The sequence below is a fragment of the Giraffa tippelskirchi genome, chromosome 10, assembly GCF_054371585.1.
Source record: "Giraffa tippelskirchi isolate mGirTip1 chromosome 10, T2T-mGirTip1v1.2.pri, whole genome shotgun sequence".
In the NCBI taxonomy this organism is placed as follows: Eukaryota; Metazoa; Chordata; class Mammalia; order Artiodactyla; family Giraffidae; genus Giraffa; species Giraffa tippelskirchi.
In genome coordinates this window covers 7,005,364-7,020,912 of record NC_137284.1, presented here as the reverse complement: position 1 = coordinate 7,020,912, position 15,549 = coordinate 7,005,364, and positions in this window count along the sequence as shown.

Sequence of the window (15,549 nt, the reverse complement as noted above, 5' to 3'; positions counted from 1 at the left end):
AAAACAGGATATTCACATGCAAAAGAATAAAGTTGGACCTTTGCAAAAATTAACTCAAAATGAATCAAAGATAAATCTAAATTTAGCAAGAAAAGCACAGATCAATATGAACAATCACATTTTTCAATATCATATTGAAAGACATGTTTTAAAATGGAACAAATAGAAAGCTATCCTAGATTTTTGGATGGTTAGACATAGTAGCATAAAATAATCTCCTGTCCCCAAAATTAGTATATACATTTAATGCAATTTAAATTAGTGTTCTACATTTTTTTGGCTACGTGGCATGTGGGATCTTTGTCCCTAAGCAGGAATTGAACCCAGACCCCCTGCAGTGGAAGCTGGGAGTCTTAACCACTGGACAGCCAGGGAAGTCCCTAAGTTTCCTCTTTTAATAGCTTTAAATGATCCTAATGGCTTATCTCAAGTAATACAAGTCCGGGATTAGTGAAAATATACAAAAAAGAATCATGAGGGGGCCTCACTTTTCAAGAAAGGAGCCACTATAAGGACACTGTAATCAAAGCAATTTGGTATTGGTAAAGAATTAGATCAGCAGATTTATGCTGCCGAATTAAGACTATAGAGTTGGTTTCCTATCTATTTTAGGATTTAATATATGACACATTAGGAGTGTCGATTTAGCAGAAAGGGGCTGTACTAAGTAATGGCAGGTGCCAGCACAAAGCTCACTACCCATCCAGAAGAGAATATAATTAGGCCTATCTCTTATACTAGTCTCCAAAATATAAATTCCAGAAGGATCTAACTCTTAAATGTAATAAATTAGTTGTTGTTGTTGTTGTTATGTTCAGTCACTAAGTCGTGTCCAACTCTTTGGGACCCCATGGACTGTAGCACACCAGGCTTCCCTGTCCTTCACAATCTCCCCGAGTTTGCTCAGATTCATGTCCATTGAGTCAGTGATGCTATCTAACCATCTCATCCTCTGCCCCTCTATTCTCCTTTTCTTACAAGATTTTTATTATGTTTTTTGTTAACATAATAAAAATCTTGTAAGAAAATTTAAAAAGTGAGAAGACTCTCTTAACCAAGACTGAAAACCTAGAAGTTATGACAGGAAGAATAGGCATATTTGACTCAATAAAAAATGTAAATATATGAATGCCAAAAGATGCTGGAGACAAAGAAAAGAAACAGAGAACAGATTTAGAAAAAAAATATTTACAGTTACATCCCTGGCAATCCAGTGGTTAAGACTCCAAGCTTCCAATGCAAAGGGGCATGGTTTCAATCCCTGGCCAGGGAACAAAGATTCCACCTTCAGTGCAGTGTGGTCAATAAGTGAAAGTGAAAGTGAAGTCGCTCAGTCGTGTCCGACTCTTTGCAACCCCATGGACTGTAGCCTACCAGGCTCCTCCGTCCATGGAATTTTCCAGGCAAGAATACTGGAGTGGGTTGCCATTTCCTTCTCCAAGAGATCATCCCGACCCAGGGATTGAACCCTGGTCTTCCACATTGTAGGCAGACGCTTTAGCATCTGAGCCACCAGGGAACAGATGGTCAATAAAATATTTTTTTAAAAAAAGGAACAAAAATATTTACAAAGCAGAAGACAAGAGCAGCTTACTGTATGTGTGTACGTGTTAGTTGCTCAATTGTGTCTGGCTCTTTGCAAACCCATGGATGGTAGCCCGCCAGCCTCCTCTGTCCATGGAATTTTCCAGGCAAGAATAATGGAGTGGGTAGCCATTCCCTTCTCCAGGGGATCTTCCTGACCCAGGATTGAACCCCGGTCTCCTGCATTGCAGGAGGATTCGTTACCCTATGAGCCACTAGGGGCCCAGCAGCTTACTATTGCTCTACAAGTAAAGGACAAAGAACTCGATGGAAAAATGAACTGAGCATATAAAGAGGCAGTTCACAGAAGGAAAATTCCAAATGGCAAAGGAAAAGATGATTAAACTGAAAGGTTGGGAAATGCAAATTAAAATGATACAGTTCTGCTGCTTTGCTAACTAGTCTGGCAAAAATTTAGAAGAACTTTAGCATCTGTTGGCTGAAGATGATACAGGGAAACAGAAATTTCCATGCATTTTTTGTGGAAATGAGATATGTTACTTAAAAAAAAGCACTCAGCTAATATTTAACAAAACACAGAATTCTTGTATCTTTCAACCCAGCAATTCCAGCCCTTAGACCCTTTGAAAGATTTATTGTAGCAATATTCATACTGGCATACAACCAAGACCAAAGCAAAAACCTACAGGTAGCTGAATTCCACTTGTAGGATATTATATCCATTAAGAAAGAGTGAATTACAGCAATATCAGTTGACTTGAAGAGAGTTCCACGAAGTATTGCTGAGTGAGAAAAGTGCAAAGGTGAATTTGGTACAAACACTTCTAGTAATGAGAAAACCAAACAAAACCCACATCCTGTATATGTACATTTGCACATACTTACAATTATATATAGATTTATTCTTGGTTATGAGTATTGATAAAATATGAGAGGATATATAGCAGAGTGTTAATCTGGGTTATGGGGGGGGTGTTGGTGGGAAATATGGGTGAAGTGAGGGAGAAGTCAAGCAAAAAGGACAAAGGAAAATCTAGACTGTATAAAAAACATGTATTATGACCATGTATTCATTGGGATCTCCAGAACCAATAGTAGATATAGATATATATTCATATTTTTGTATTTGCATGGGCTTCTCTGGTGGCTCAGATGGTAAAGAATCTGCCTGCAATGCAGGAGACCTGGGTTCAGGCCCTGGGTCAGGAAGATCCCCTAGAGAAGAGAATGGCAACTCACTCCAGTATTCTTGCCTGGAAAATTCCATGGACAGAGAAGTCTGGTGGGCTATAGTCCATGGGGTCATGGAGAGTTGGACACGACTGAGCAACTAACATTTGCACATCTTTTCACTTCATATTTTATTACATATATTTCTCTTCCTCTATCTCTCTGATAAAGAATTGGTTCACATGATAAGGGAGGCTGGGACATCCCACCATCTGCTGTCTGCAAGCTGGAGGCCCAGGAAAGCCAATGGTCTAGTTCTAGTCCAAATCTGAAGGTCTGAGAACCAATGGTGAAAGTTCTAGTCTGAGGTTGAAGACTGATGTTCCAGCTCACACAGTCAGAGCCAGTTCTCCTCTTCTGCCATTGTGTTCTATTCTGGCACAACAGATTGAAGGAGACTCCCCCCCACCGCCACAGTGAGGAGAGCTCTCTTCTTTACCAGGTCTGTTGATTCAAACGCTAATCTCATCCAGAAACACCTTCATAGACACACCCAGAAATAAGGTTTCATCAAATACCTAGGTGCCCAGTAATTCACTCAAGATGACACATAAAATTAACCATCTAAGATCATATAGGCATTCATATAAAATTTTAGATAAGCCATACATCTGAAAAAATTTTCAAACTAAAAAATCTGCCCTCCATTGGAGTGATTGCACCCTAGGGGCAAGGAGCTGGGTATTTATCCTCCTTCTCCCATCAGTTACTGGCTGAGAAGTAGCTTCTGAAGGTGTTCATTTCCGGCATTCCCTACGCATGGGCTGGATACCCTCCTGTGGTCCAAGGAAGTCTCTGTCAGAGCTGTAGGCATATGCAGTGAGAGACCTTCCCTGTGTACAGAAGAACATGGATGGGAGGGAGAGGAGCAGAGCAGCATCTCCTCTCGATATGTTGCATTTTTGCAACTGCAGGCATAAGTGGGGTATTGAGAACACTTAACCATGCTATTTGTGGATAAGACCTATTGATTTTTGGATGTTCACCATGTACTGAATATGGTACCCGACCTGCATGGGCATCATCTGTAGGTGTAACCATTATTACCCCTGTGATAGAGCAAGGAGTATCTCTCCAGTGCTTCCGCACACAAACTCTTCTAAAGAGGTGGAATGCAGACGGGGCCCCTGTGCTGGTGCCATGTAGAATGGAAAGCAGGTGCCATCTTGAAGAAGCTTGCTCAGCCTGACCAGAGGCCCATTTCCCCTAGCACTTTATTCATACCCTTCAAGCCCAAATCCCTGGAGCTGATGTAGAAATGTGGGCCTTTCTCTCTGCTAGCTACTTTGTATGTGGCCAATAAAGGATGGTGACACTGCAGGAGATAAACGGGGCTTTATAATGTTTGTGTCTAATCAGAGAATAGAAATCTTTTTAAGAAAAAAAGTTTATTTCATGTGAAATAAAAATTTTGAGCATCTTCCCTGACAGTCCAGTGGTTAAGACTCTGTGCTACCATTGTAGGGCGAGTACAGGTTCGATTCCTGGCTGGAGAACTAAGATACCGCAAGTGGTGGGACGTGGTAAAAAAAACTTTTTTTGAAAAGCCTTCACAAGCCCTCCATCTTCAGGAGAGTGTTCCAGGCAGAGCTCAAGTTAACCTACAGCTCGGAAGACACCCGACCTGCCTGCCAAAGTGTGTTTATTCGAACAAATAGAGTAAGCACCAGTTATGCTACCTGACAACAACAATGAAAGTCCACTCCGCCGAAGTAGAATAAGAAAATTTCAGATAAACTTTAAGACAGCACACTTCAGGATCTCCTGCTCGTCAGCCAGTGCTGCTGTAGCCACTTAGACCATGCCCCCAGTCTCTCTGCTGAGGTGGGGGATCTGGGTCCCAGGGTCTTGCCCCACTGGCTCTGAATTTCCTGGAGCTAGGCTGCCAAGGGTTTGGATAGTGGATTGGAAGGAAGGGCCTATGTTTGAATGATGTCTCTGCTAATGCTTGGCTCCATGGCTTGGTTGAGTCCTCAGATTTCTGAGCCTTTGTGGTTCACCTGTTAAAAGGGTACAGCATCTAACCTGAGGGGGATGTCAGGATCAGATTCATTCCTCCAGGAAATGTTCACTGAAAGACTCTTTTGTGCAGGCACCTGGCTGGCTCTGGGAAAATAGGGATGGATGCTGCAGAAACAGCCCCTGGCCCCATGAAGCCTGAGTTTGAGGAAGCCAGGAGGGAAGTAGATGTCATTGGTTGACAAGTAACCAGGGCTATGAGGTCCAGAGGTCTTCCTGAAGGAAGAGGCATCTGATCTGAGAAAGCATGATGGAGGGGAGACAGAAAGAGCAGGGAGCGGCCTAAGAGAGAGCTTGATGGGGGAAAGGACAGAGTCCAGGACATGGTTTGAAAGGTAACAGTCCTTACTGTGTCTCCAGCTGTAGAGAGTGGGTCTCTCTACCTCCTTCCCTCTCTCTCTTTCTCTCTTATCCTCTCTCTCTCTCGTCCCCTTCCCCATGGATGATCCTGCTAAAACCATAAGTTATTCTTTACAGTATTTTTCTCAATACTTTATACATTTTTAAATAAAAATGACAGAAAAAAATAAAAATGACTGAACATATGTACTAAAAGTTTCTGAGGTTTCTGTAAAAAAAGATATAATAATAATTCAAACATTTATTATTATGAACCAATATATCATAAGACTATGTCAATGACAAGTAAAAATAATCTCTACCTGATTCAGACCTCTGACAACAGAAAAAAGAAAAGAATAAAAGAAAGGAAATAGACACATTAAATGCAAATTAGAAGCCAACTATTGAGAAATAATATTGGAAATATTTAACATTTAGAATTACCATTCTTAAAATGAAAAGGTAAAACATACAAAGCATTCATTGCCCTATCTGATAGTCTTGATAACTGTTTCATAACAAATATTCCAGATGTAAAATTTTTTCTTTCATTTTGCATCGACCTTGGTCAAATTGTTGAATGGGTGTCCACAAGCATCTTCAACTAGGGAGTACAAATTCCTTTGTAAAAGCTCACTTCCTCAATCAGGAAAATATTTTGTCTACTAGTCCTGATTTTGGTTTTTCTGTTGAAATCAATACTGTTGATTCAGATCAGTTTCTGGTTTCCTGTTGGAGTATTATATAACATCCACATCTTTTTTTCTCTCTCTCTCTCATCTTAAAGTAGTCACAAAGAACTGTAGCCTACCGTGAATATTTAAAATACTAGACTACTGTGAACACTGTTGGGTAGTATTTGAATAATGTAACATTTGGGTCTTCCAGCAAGATTAGCAGAGCTACACAAAATTCCTTGGTGAAATAACCAAACTAAGAACTTATTTTACTTCCAAAAGGTGTTATTTCTTGAACACTATTTACAAAATTTGTATAAAGAATGCAAGCCTATAAATGTATTCATTTATATTTTAGTTGCCAGAATGACTCATTCATATGGAAAATTGTTCAATCTTAAAAAGGAATGAACTTCTGACACATGCTACAACGTGGGCAAATCTTAAAAACATTATTCTAAGTGAAATAGTGTGTGTGTGTGTGTGTGTGTGTGTGTGTGTGTGTGTGTGTGTGTGTGTGCGCGCGCACGCAGTTGTTTTCGACTCTTTGAGACTCCATAGACTGTGGCCGGCCAGGCTCCTCTGTCCATGGAATTTTCCAGGCAAGAATACTGGAGTGGGTTGTCATTTCCTCCTCCAGAGATCTTCCCAACCCAGGGATCTAACCCATGTCTCTTGTGTCCCCTGCACTGGCAGGAGGATTCTTTACCACTAGCGCCACCTCCTTGTGGTCCGACTGCAAGGAGATCTAACCAGTCCATCCTAAAAGAGATCAGTCCTGGGTGTTCATTGGAAGGACTGATGTTGAAGCTGAAACTCCAGTACTTTGGCCACCTGATGCAAAGAACTGATTCATTTGAAAAGACTTTGATGCTGGGAAAGATTGAAGGCGGGAGGAGAAGGTGAGGACAGAGGATGAGATGGTTGGATGGCATCACCAACTCAATGGACATGAGTTTGAGTAAACTCTGGGAGTTGGTGGACAGGGAGGCCTGGCGTGCTGCAGTCTATGGGGTCACAAACAGTCGGACATGACTGAGCAACTGAACTGAACTGAGCGCCACCTGGGGAGCCCAAGCCATAGGCAAAAGGACAGATGTTCTATGATCTCACTTATATGAGGCACATAGAGCAGTGAGATTCTTAGAAAGATAAAGCAGAAAAGTGGCTATCAGGGTCTGGGAAGGAGGCACCAGGGAATTAGTGTTTAGTGGGTACAGAGTTTATGTTGAGGATGGTGAAGAGATTTGGAGATGGATAGTGGAGATGGCTGCACAACAAAGTGAATGACAATGTCACTAAACTGCACGCTCAAAAATGGTTAAAATGGTAAATTTTATGTGATGTGTATTTTACCATAACTTAACAAAAAATGACTCACTGTTATTAGCTAGGACCACGAACCATGACTCACATACGGTAACAGCTATTAATACAAGAAGCAAGATTGACTTCATCATGATGACTTCTCGCCTTCATAGTCTTATTTCTGCTTTTTGCTTTTAACCTGACATTGGTGAGTTCTTCTGAAGCAGAATCGCTAAGCCTTAACCGTTGAGGGAGAGTTATAATACCTTTTATTTCCTGATTTTTTTTTTCAGAATCAAGTCCAGCCATGAAATTTGTGGGGCCTGATACAAAATGAAAATGCAGGGCCCCATGTTCAAAAATTATTAACAATTTTCAAGATGTCAATGGCAGAGCATTAAACTAAGTGCAGGACCCTTCTAAGCTCTGGGCCCTGGTTGCAATGGTCTTACATCCATGAAGTCGGCCCTTCTCAGGATTTAGCAGAACACAAATTTCCTGAAATGCGAAGAAGGCATTCCCCCTAGAGACAGGAGGTGTGAAAGCAGAGAGTGTGGCCCAGTGACTGCAGCAAGCATTGGGCTGCCCTAAGGGGAATCCTCTCGGGAACAAGGCCAACCACTGAGCAGGTGTGTGAAGGTGCCATCACCAGTCTTAGAGCTGCTCCACCTCCGGGGAGGTAAGAACTCCAGTTTATTTGAAGCTTATTCTTTTGTTTCCTGTTATTTATAATGCATGCACATCTCGTCTCTTTTTTTATATAATTTATTTTTGGTTGTGCAGGGTCTTTGTTGCTGCGCTTGCCGCTTTCTCTAGCTGGGGTGAGCACGGCTACTTTTCATTGCCGTGCATGGGTTTCTCACTGCAGTGGCTTCTTTTGTTGGGGAGCGTGGGCTTCCCTGGTAGCTCAGTTGGTAAAGAATCTGCCTGCAATGCAGGAGACCCTTGTTTGATTCCTGGGTTGGGAAGATCCACTGGAGAAGGGATAGGCTACCCACTCCAGTATTCTTGGGCTTCCCTTGTGGCTCAGTTGGTAAAGAATCTGCCAGTCCACCTGCAATGACGAGTTTGACCCCTGGGTTGGGAAGATCCCCTGGAGAAGGGAACAGCTACCCACTCCAGCATTCTGGCCTGGAGTCCATGGGGTCACAAAGAGTCAGACATGACTGAGTAACTTTCACATGGGCTTTAGGCACACAAGCTTCAGTAGTTGCAGCACGCGGGCTCAGTAGTTGTGGCACAGAGTATTTAGTGGAATCTTCCCAGACCAGGGATCGAACCTGTGTTGAACCACTCTGCATTGGCAGGCGGATTCCCATCCACTGTGCCACCAGGGAAGTCCTGATGCATGTCTTAAAGAAAGGCCCTTTCTCATCCGTGCAGCCCCCTCTGGTTCCCCTCTAATCACTCTCCTTATAAAAAAACAAAACTCATATTAAAAAAATTTTTTTTTCCTTTCAAACGTTATCTTTTCATGCAAACTCAAATCTGCTGCTTCCATTTCCTTGGCCCCTACACAGCCTGACTTTCTCCCACACCCACCTCTGCAGAAGGTGCCCCCGAAGCCTGGGATGACCAGCCAACTGCCCAGCCCTAGTATTTTCCTAACTTTGCTGCCATCCACACTGGGGAGTCCCAGACCCAAGCAGCCTTTACCCCTACGTTTTTGTTTTGGTTTGTTTGCTTTAATGCTTAAATAACTTTTTTTTCATTTATTTATTTTTTGTCTGCGCAGCTTGTGATATCTTAGTTCCCTGACCAGGGATTGAATCCAGGCCCTCAGTATTGAGGGCAGAGCCCTAACTACTGGACCACTGGGGAGGTCCCAGTTTCTTATTTTTAAAGTTCCAACCTACTGAGAAATTAACACCTTGTCAATCTAGAACAACACTGGCAGTCGTTCCTCATGCACTTCAGTAAGTCCCCTCAGCTCGTAGGATAAGGTTTATGCTATAGCACCTCCTCTCCCACGACCGCAAACCGGATTCTATGACAGGCCCCTGCTGCCCTCGTTCCTCGCCCCATCCCCACCAACATTCACCTTTCCTACTCCGAAAAGTACAGCTCATGGCAACCTTTTAAAGAAAATTATTTTAATGGGTGTCCCAGCAAATGCACTTTTTAAAAAGCCCCCCTCTGAAAATCAGAGCTAATGAAAATGAATTGTATTCATGGATTTTTTTTTTTTCAAGTCTTCCCTGGGTCAAAAAGGTATCGTTCTGAATACTTGAGTTTTGTCTCGTGTACTTGTTTTCCTTTAGATCCCCTGAGATCTCAAGGAGAGCTCAAGCCCATTTTCCTCAATGAGCGAGCCTCTGAGCTCAGTGGGGCTCAGCTTCCCAGCCCCTTCCTGCCTTGGAGTCTTTCCCGGGAACCAGTCATTGCTTCCATGATACTGTGACAGGGAATGTTCCACAACGGCCATGAGCCTGATCACAGCCCACCTGCTATGACAACTTGTGCTGGAAAACACACAAGCCAGAGAGCTCTTACCCAGAAGAAACATCTTCAGCTCTCAAGATCCCAAGAGAGAAAACAACAAAATTCTGTAAAGCAATTATCCTTCAATTAAAAATAAATTAATTAAAAAACAATCTCTCACACATCATTAATGTAGTTTAGAGGAAATGTTTCTTTACCCCCACTTTGAATTCAGCTAGCATTTCGATGGGTCTGGATCTTATAAGCACAACCATAGCACATGCATTTGGAAAACAGATGTCTGTGTTCCTCTCTTCCAAAGAGACTATGGCATAAGGGTTCTCATTCTTCAGGATCCGAGGCGCCCAGAGATCTGGGGCCCAGGAGGGCTGCCAGCCCCTGCCTTCTTGTGCCTGCCAGGCCTTCTTTCTCACCACACTGTTGGCCACACCTTAGTCTGCAGCCACCGTCAGTCCTTGCCCCTGTAGCAGCAAGAACCTTCTAGCTACACTCAGGCTGCTACTCATATCCTGTTCCCAGAAGTATCATTTCCTCAGCCATCTTTTGAACCTTTAATCAGATATGTTATGTTCTTTCTTTGTTTTTAACTTTTTATGTTGGAGTACAGTTGACTCACAATGTTGTGTTAATTTCTGGTGGACAGCAAAGTGACTCAGTTACACATACACACGCATCTCCTCTTTTTCCAATTCTTTCCCCATTTGGGTTGTTGCATAACATTGAGCAGAGTTCCCTGTGCTATACAATAGGTCCTCGTTGGTTATCCATTTTAAATATGTTGTGTATGTATCACTCCTGAACCCTAACTATCCTTTCACCCTACTCTTCCCCCATGGTAACCATAGTTCGTTCTCCAAGTCTGTGAGTCTGTTTCTGTTTGGTAAATAAGCTCATCTGTATAATTTCTTTTTAGATTCTGCATACAAGTGTGTGTGCTGCGTACAAAGTTGCTTCAGTTGTGTCCGACTCTTTGCGACCCTATGAACTGTAGCCTGCCAGACTTCTCTGTCCATGAGATTTTCCAGGCAAGAATACTGGAGTGGATTGCCATGCCCTCTTCCAGGGGATCCTCCCCACCTACAGATAGAACCCACGTCTCTTATTATCTCCTGCCTTGTTCAGCAGGTGTCAGGTGGGTTCTTTACCACTAGCGCCACCTGGAAAGCCCGGCATACAGGTGATATTATACCATAATTCTCTTTCTCTGACTTCATCAGTATGATAATCTCTAGGCCCATCCATGTTGCTGCAAATGGCATTATTTCATTCTTTTTAATGGCTGAGTAATATTCCATTGTCCTAACCACTAGAGTACTGTGGCTCAGATGATAAAGTGTCTGCCTGCAATGAGGGAGACCTGGGTTTGATCCCTGGGTTGGGAAGATCCCCTGGAAAAGAAAATGGCAACCCACTCCAGTACCCTTGCTTGGAAAATCTCATGGATTGAGGAGCCTGATAGGCTACAGTCCATGGGATTGCAAAGAGTTGGACACGACTGAGCGACTTCACTAAAAAAAAATAAATATTCCATTGTACATATGTACCACATCTTCTTTATCTATCCAATACTTACTTTTCTTGCTCTAAATTCCCCATTGACTCCCACTGCACTTAAAGCAAAACCTGACTTCCTTACATAAGTGCCATAAAAGGCCAGGATTGGCCAGCTTTCTGATTCCTGGATCATCACTCCCCCCTCTCCCCCAACCCCACCCCAGGTTCTCTCTCCTGGGAGACACTGAACTGCACCCCACCCCTGCTGGTGGGCCCTGGTTTGTGTACACCAGTAGAATTCTCCTGGTCACAAGGATTGGCTGCGCCAGAGGCACATGCCCCCAAATGGTTCAATCCTAGGGCTTTCCTTCCACAGCTTTTCTCCATAGATAAGGCCTTGGACACATGTAGGCTCTAAAGCAGTGGTCCCCAACCTTCGTGGCACCAGGGACTAGTATCATGGAAGATAATTTTTCCATGGACCGGGAGTGGGGTGGGTGGGGTGGGATGATTCAGACAGAAATGTGAGTGATGGGAAGCTGCAGAGGAAGCTTCGCTGGCTTGCCTGCCGCTCACCTCCTGCTGTGCGGCCCAATTCCTAACTGGCCGTGAACCGGTACTGATTCTTGGCTCAGGGATTGGGGACCCCTGCTCTAGAACCGTGGGCAGCTGTGCTGCGACCATAAGAAGGGCCCATCTTGAATGCAGGAGGAGACTAACCCTGTGGAGGCCAGACCGGGAACACAGAATCCACATTGCTGGTGACTTCATCGAGTCTCCAGATGAGACCATCCTGAAGCCCACATGTGTTTGATCCACACGGATGGAGACATTCCCTCTGGAAGCAGCCAGCAAGGGACACTGTGTGACTCTCTGTGGTAGGAATCCTGCCTGACAGCTTCTAGAGAGGCCCCAGCTGACCAGTTCCTCACACTGTTTCCACGTTGTCACAGTACTTACCGCTGTCCGAAGGGGATCTTTATGCTTTGGGTTGTCAGCTGCTCATGTCTGACCCACTAGAGCAGGGGACTCATCTGTACTTGTTCAAGTTGCTCCTCCAGGGGTGGCACACAGTGGGTGCTCAGTGAATACTAGTGAATGGCCGATGACCTGTTCACCAACTCTTTTATTTTGACCATGCCGCGTGGCTCGTGGGATCTTAGTTCACCAACCAGGGATAGAACCCGTGGGCCCTGCAGTGGAAGTGCAGAATCTTAACCACTGGACCACCAGGGAAGTCCCATCACCAAGTGTTTCTTTTCTCTCTGCTGTTGCTGTCCTCACTGCATGAAACAGTCCCAACCCCTTTCTCCAGCAAACATCTACCCTACTCTCAACTGCAGGTCACTTATCAGATGCTCTGAGACCCCTGCCTGGGCCCCCACCTTGAGCTGTCTTCCCTGAATCCCAGGCTTCTCTCCTATCTTACAAGACTGATCACTCTTGGCAGCAAATGTCAGTTCACATCTCTGGTTCCCCAGTTCTTCATCCATTTGACAGTTTAGCTGAATACCTGCTATGAGACAGGCACTATGGAGGCCTGGAAAATAGCACTGGGAAAACTACATAGAGACTGTATTCATGGATCTTACATTGTAGTTAGGGAAAGACAGTAACAAGTGACTAAGGAAAAGACATGATTTGACAGCTGAATACTATGAAAGAAAATGAAGCAGAGGAGGAGGGAGATGAGGTGGTGGGGGATGAGCAGACTTAACTGGGGAAGTCAGAGGTGACTTAAAGGGGAAGGTGACATTTGAGCAAAGACTTAAATGAGGTAAGGGAGTAAGCCAACTGGCTAAATACAGAGGTATAAATTTGAGAAACCTCAGCATATGAATGGTATTTAAAGCCATGAGCTTCTAGGGCATCACGAAGGGAGTGATTGTGGATATAGAGGTGGAGTCTAGGACTGAACTTGGGGCCTGGGAAGGTTTAGAGGTCACGGACAAGAGGAGCAACCCACAAAGGAGATAAGGAGCAATGGGAAACCTGGAAAGAAACCAGGAAAGCCTGGTATCCTAGAAGCCACGACAGGAGAGTTTCAAGGGAGGAAGTAACCAACCATGCCAAATGCCATGGATAAAAGGTCTGAGAAGTGGCCATTGGGTGAAGAACACGGGGGTCACTGGTGACTTTGATAAGGGGGCAGAGACTGAAACTGCTAACATGTTGGGACGAATATGTGAAAAGCTGTATGTATCAAGATGCTCTTTGTGGCACTGTTTGTAATATGGGAAATCTGGAACTTGAATATTCAACAAGAAGAAATTGGTTGTGGCAGATAAGGTGCATATAAGCAACAAAACACATGTAGCCATTAAAATAGTGCTGTATTCAATGCATGATACAGGGTGCTCGGGGCTGGTGCACCGGGATAACCCGGAGGGATGGGATGGGGAGGGAGGTGGAAGGGGGGTTCTGGAAGGGGAAAAATGTACATCCATGGTGGATTCATGTCAATGTATGGCAAAACAAATACAGTATTGTAAAGTTAAAAAATAGAAAATAAACTAATTTAAAAAATTAAAAAAAAATAGTGCTCTAGAATGTGAGAAGTGTTCGATTTATGTTACTAAGTGAACAAGCTGGTCACAGAACAATATACACATTAAGAACCTATTTTTGTATTTGACATGTGTTAGTTGCTCAGTCCTGTCTCAACTCTTCAAGATCCCATGGGGAACTCTTTGTAATCCCACCAGGCTCCTCTGTCCATGGATTTCTCCAGGCAAGTGGGTTGCCATTTCCTCCTACAAGGGATCTTCCCTTCCCAGGGATTGAGCCCGTGTCTGCTGCATTGCAGCCAGACTCTTTACCACTGAGTCACAGGGAAGCCCTGTTTGATAGCACAATAGAAAATAAAGCATGGGTTGGCAAACATTCTTTGTAAATAGCCAGACAGTAAATGTTTTAGGCTTTGTGGGCATTCAGCTTTAACGTGGAAGGTGTCATAGACAAAATGTCAATGAATGAGATGGTGGCTATGTTTCAGTAAAACATTATTTATGGACCCTGAAATTTTAACTTCATGATTTCCATGTATCATGAAATATTCTATTTATGTCTCCCCAAGCTTTAAAAGGAGTATAAAGACCATTCTTTGCCCACTGAGTGCAGGAAACCTAGAATAGGGTTGGATTTGACCTGCAGGCCATAGTTCGCCTTCCTATTCATTCCCTGCGCCTTGTGAGTTGCATTGTTGTTGCTTAGTTTCCCAAAACACTTATCACTCTCTAATAGACTAGATAATTTATTTTAAAAATATATTTGCTGCTGCTGCGGCTGCTAAGTCGCTTCAGTCGTGTCCGACTCTGTGCGACCCCACAGACGGCAGCCCACCAGGCTCCCCGGTCCCTGGGATTCTCCAGGCAAGAACACTGGAGTGGGGTGCCATTTCCTTCTCCAATGCATGAAAGTGAAAAGTGAAAGTGAAGTCGCTCAGTCGTGTCTGACTCTTTGCGACCCCATGGACTGCAGCTCACCAGGCTCCTCCGTCCATGGGATTTTCCAGGCAAGAGGACTGGAGTGGGGTTACTGTTTGTGATCCACACCCCTCTTTTCCCTCTCAGCCTCCAAGAATTCAAGCTCCAGGAGCTACAAGTTATTTTATTCATTGATGTATCCCAGGCTCCTAGATAAATGCCTGGGACACGGTAGCAGATTATTAAACAGTAGTTGAATGTATGAATGAATAATATATTAATCAATCCTAAAAGAAATCAACTCTTGACTATTCATGGGAAGGACTGACGCTGAAGATGAAAACTCCAATATTTTGGCCACCTGATGCGAAGAGCCACTCATGGGAAAAGACACTGACGCTGGTAAAGCCTGAGGGCAAGAAAAGGGGAGGGCAGAGGATGAAATGGTTTAATAGCGTCACTGACTCAATGGGCATGAGTTTACGCAAACTCCGGGAGATAGGGAAAGACAGAGGAGCCTGGCAGTTCACGGGGGTCACAAAGAGTCGACACGACTTAGACGTCTGAACAATAACAACTCGTATAATTAGCAACCTAATATACCAAAAAACAAACCTATAAACCGTCTTCCGTGAGCCCCCAACCCTAAGAAAGTCCGTAACTAGCGGGGGTCCCGGCGGCCACTTCTCGAGATCCGCCCCTCAGCCCCCCAGCCGAGCACGCGCAGTTTACTCCCCGCGACGCAGCCTTGACGCCACTAGGAGACGCCCAAGCCCGGCGGCCCGCTAGGCACAGACACCAGTCCCACGTGACCTGCGTCGCACCCGGTAAGCGTCACGTGACGGACTCAGTTTTCCTCCAATCGTTGCACACGTTGTGGGGATTCCACCCAGGACCTAACCTGAGCCTTGAAACAACCTATGCCCCCGCCAGCCAAACCGGCCGGCTCCGTCAGCAAGCTGGGCGGCGGTGTCTCTTAAGAACCTACTCGTAAAGCCGCTTCAGGGAAGACCGGGCCTACAACGTGCTCAGTCCCGGAAGTGACGGCTCCCAGAGGGGCCGGAAGT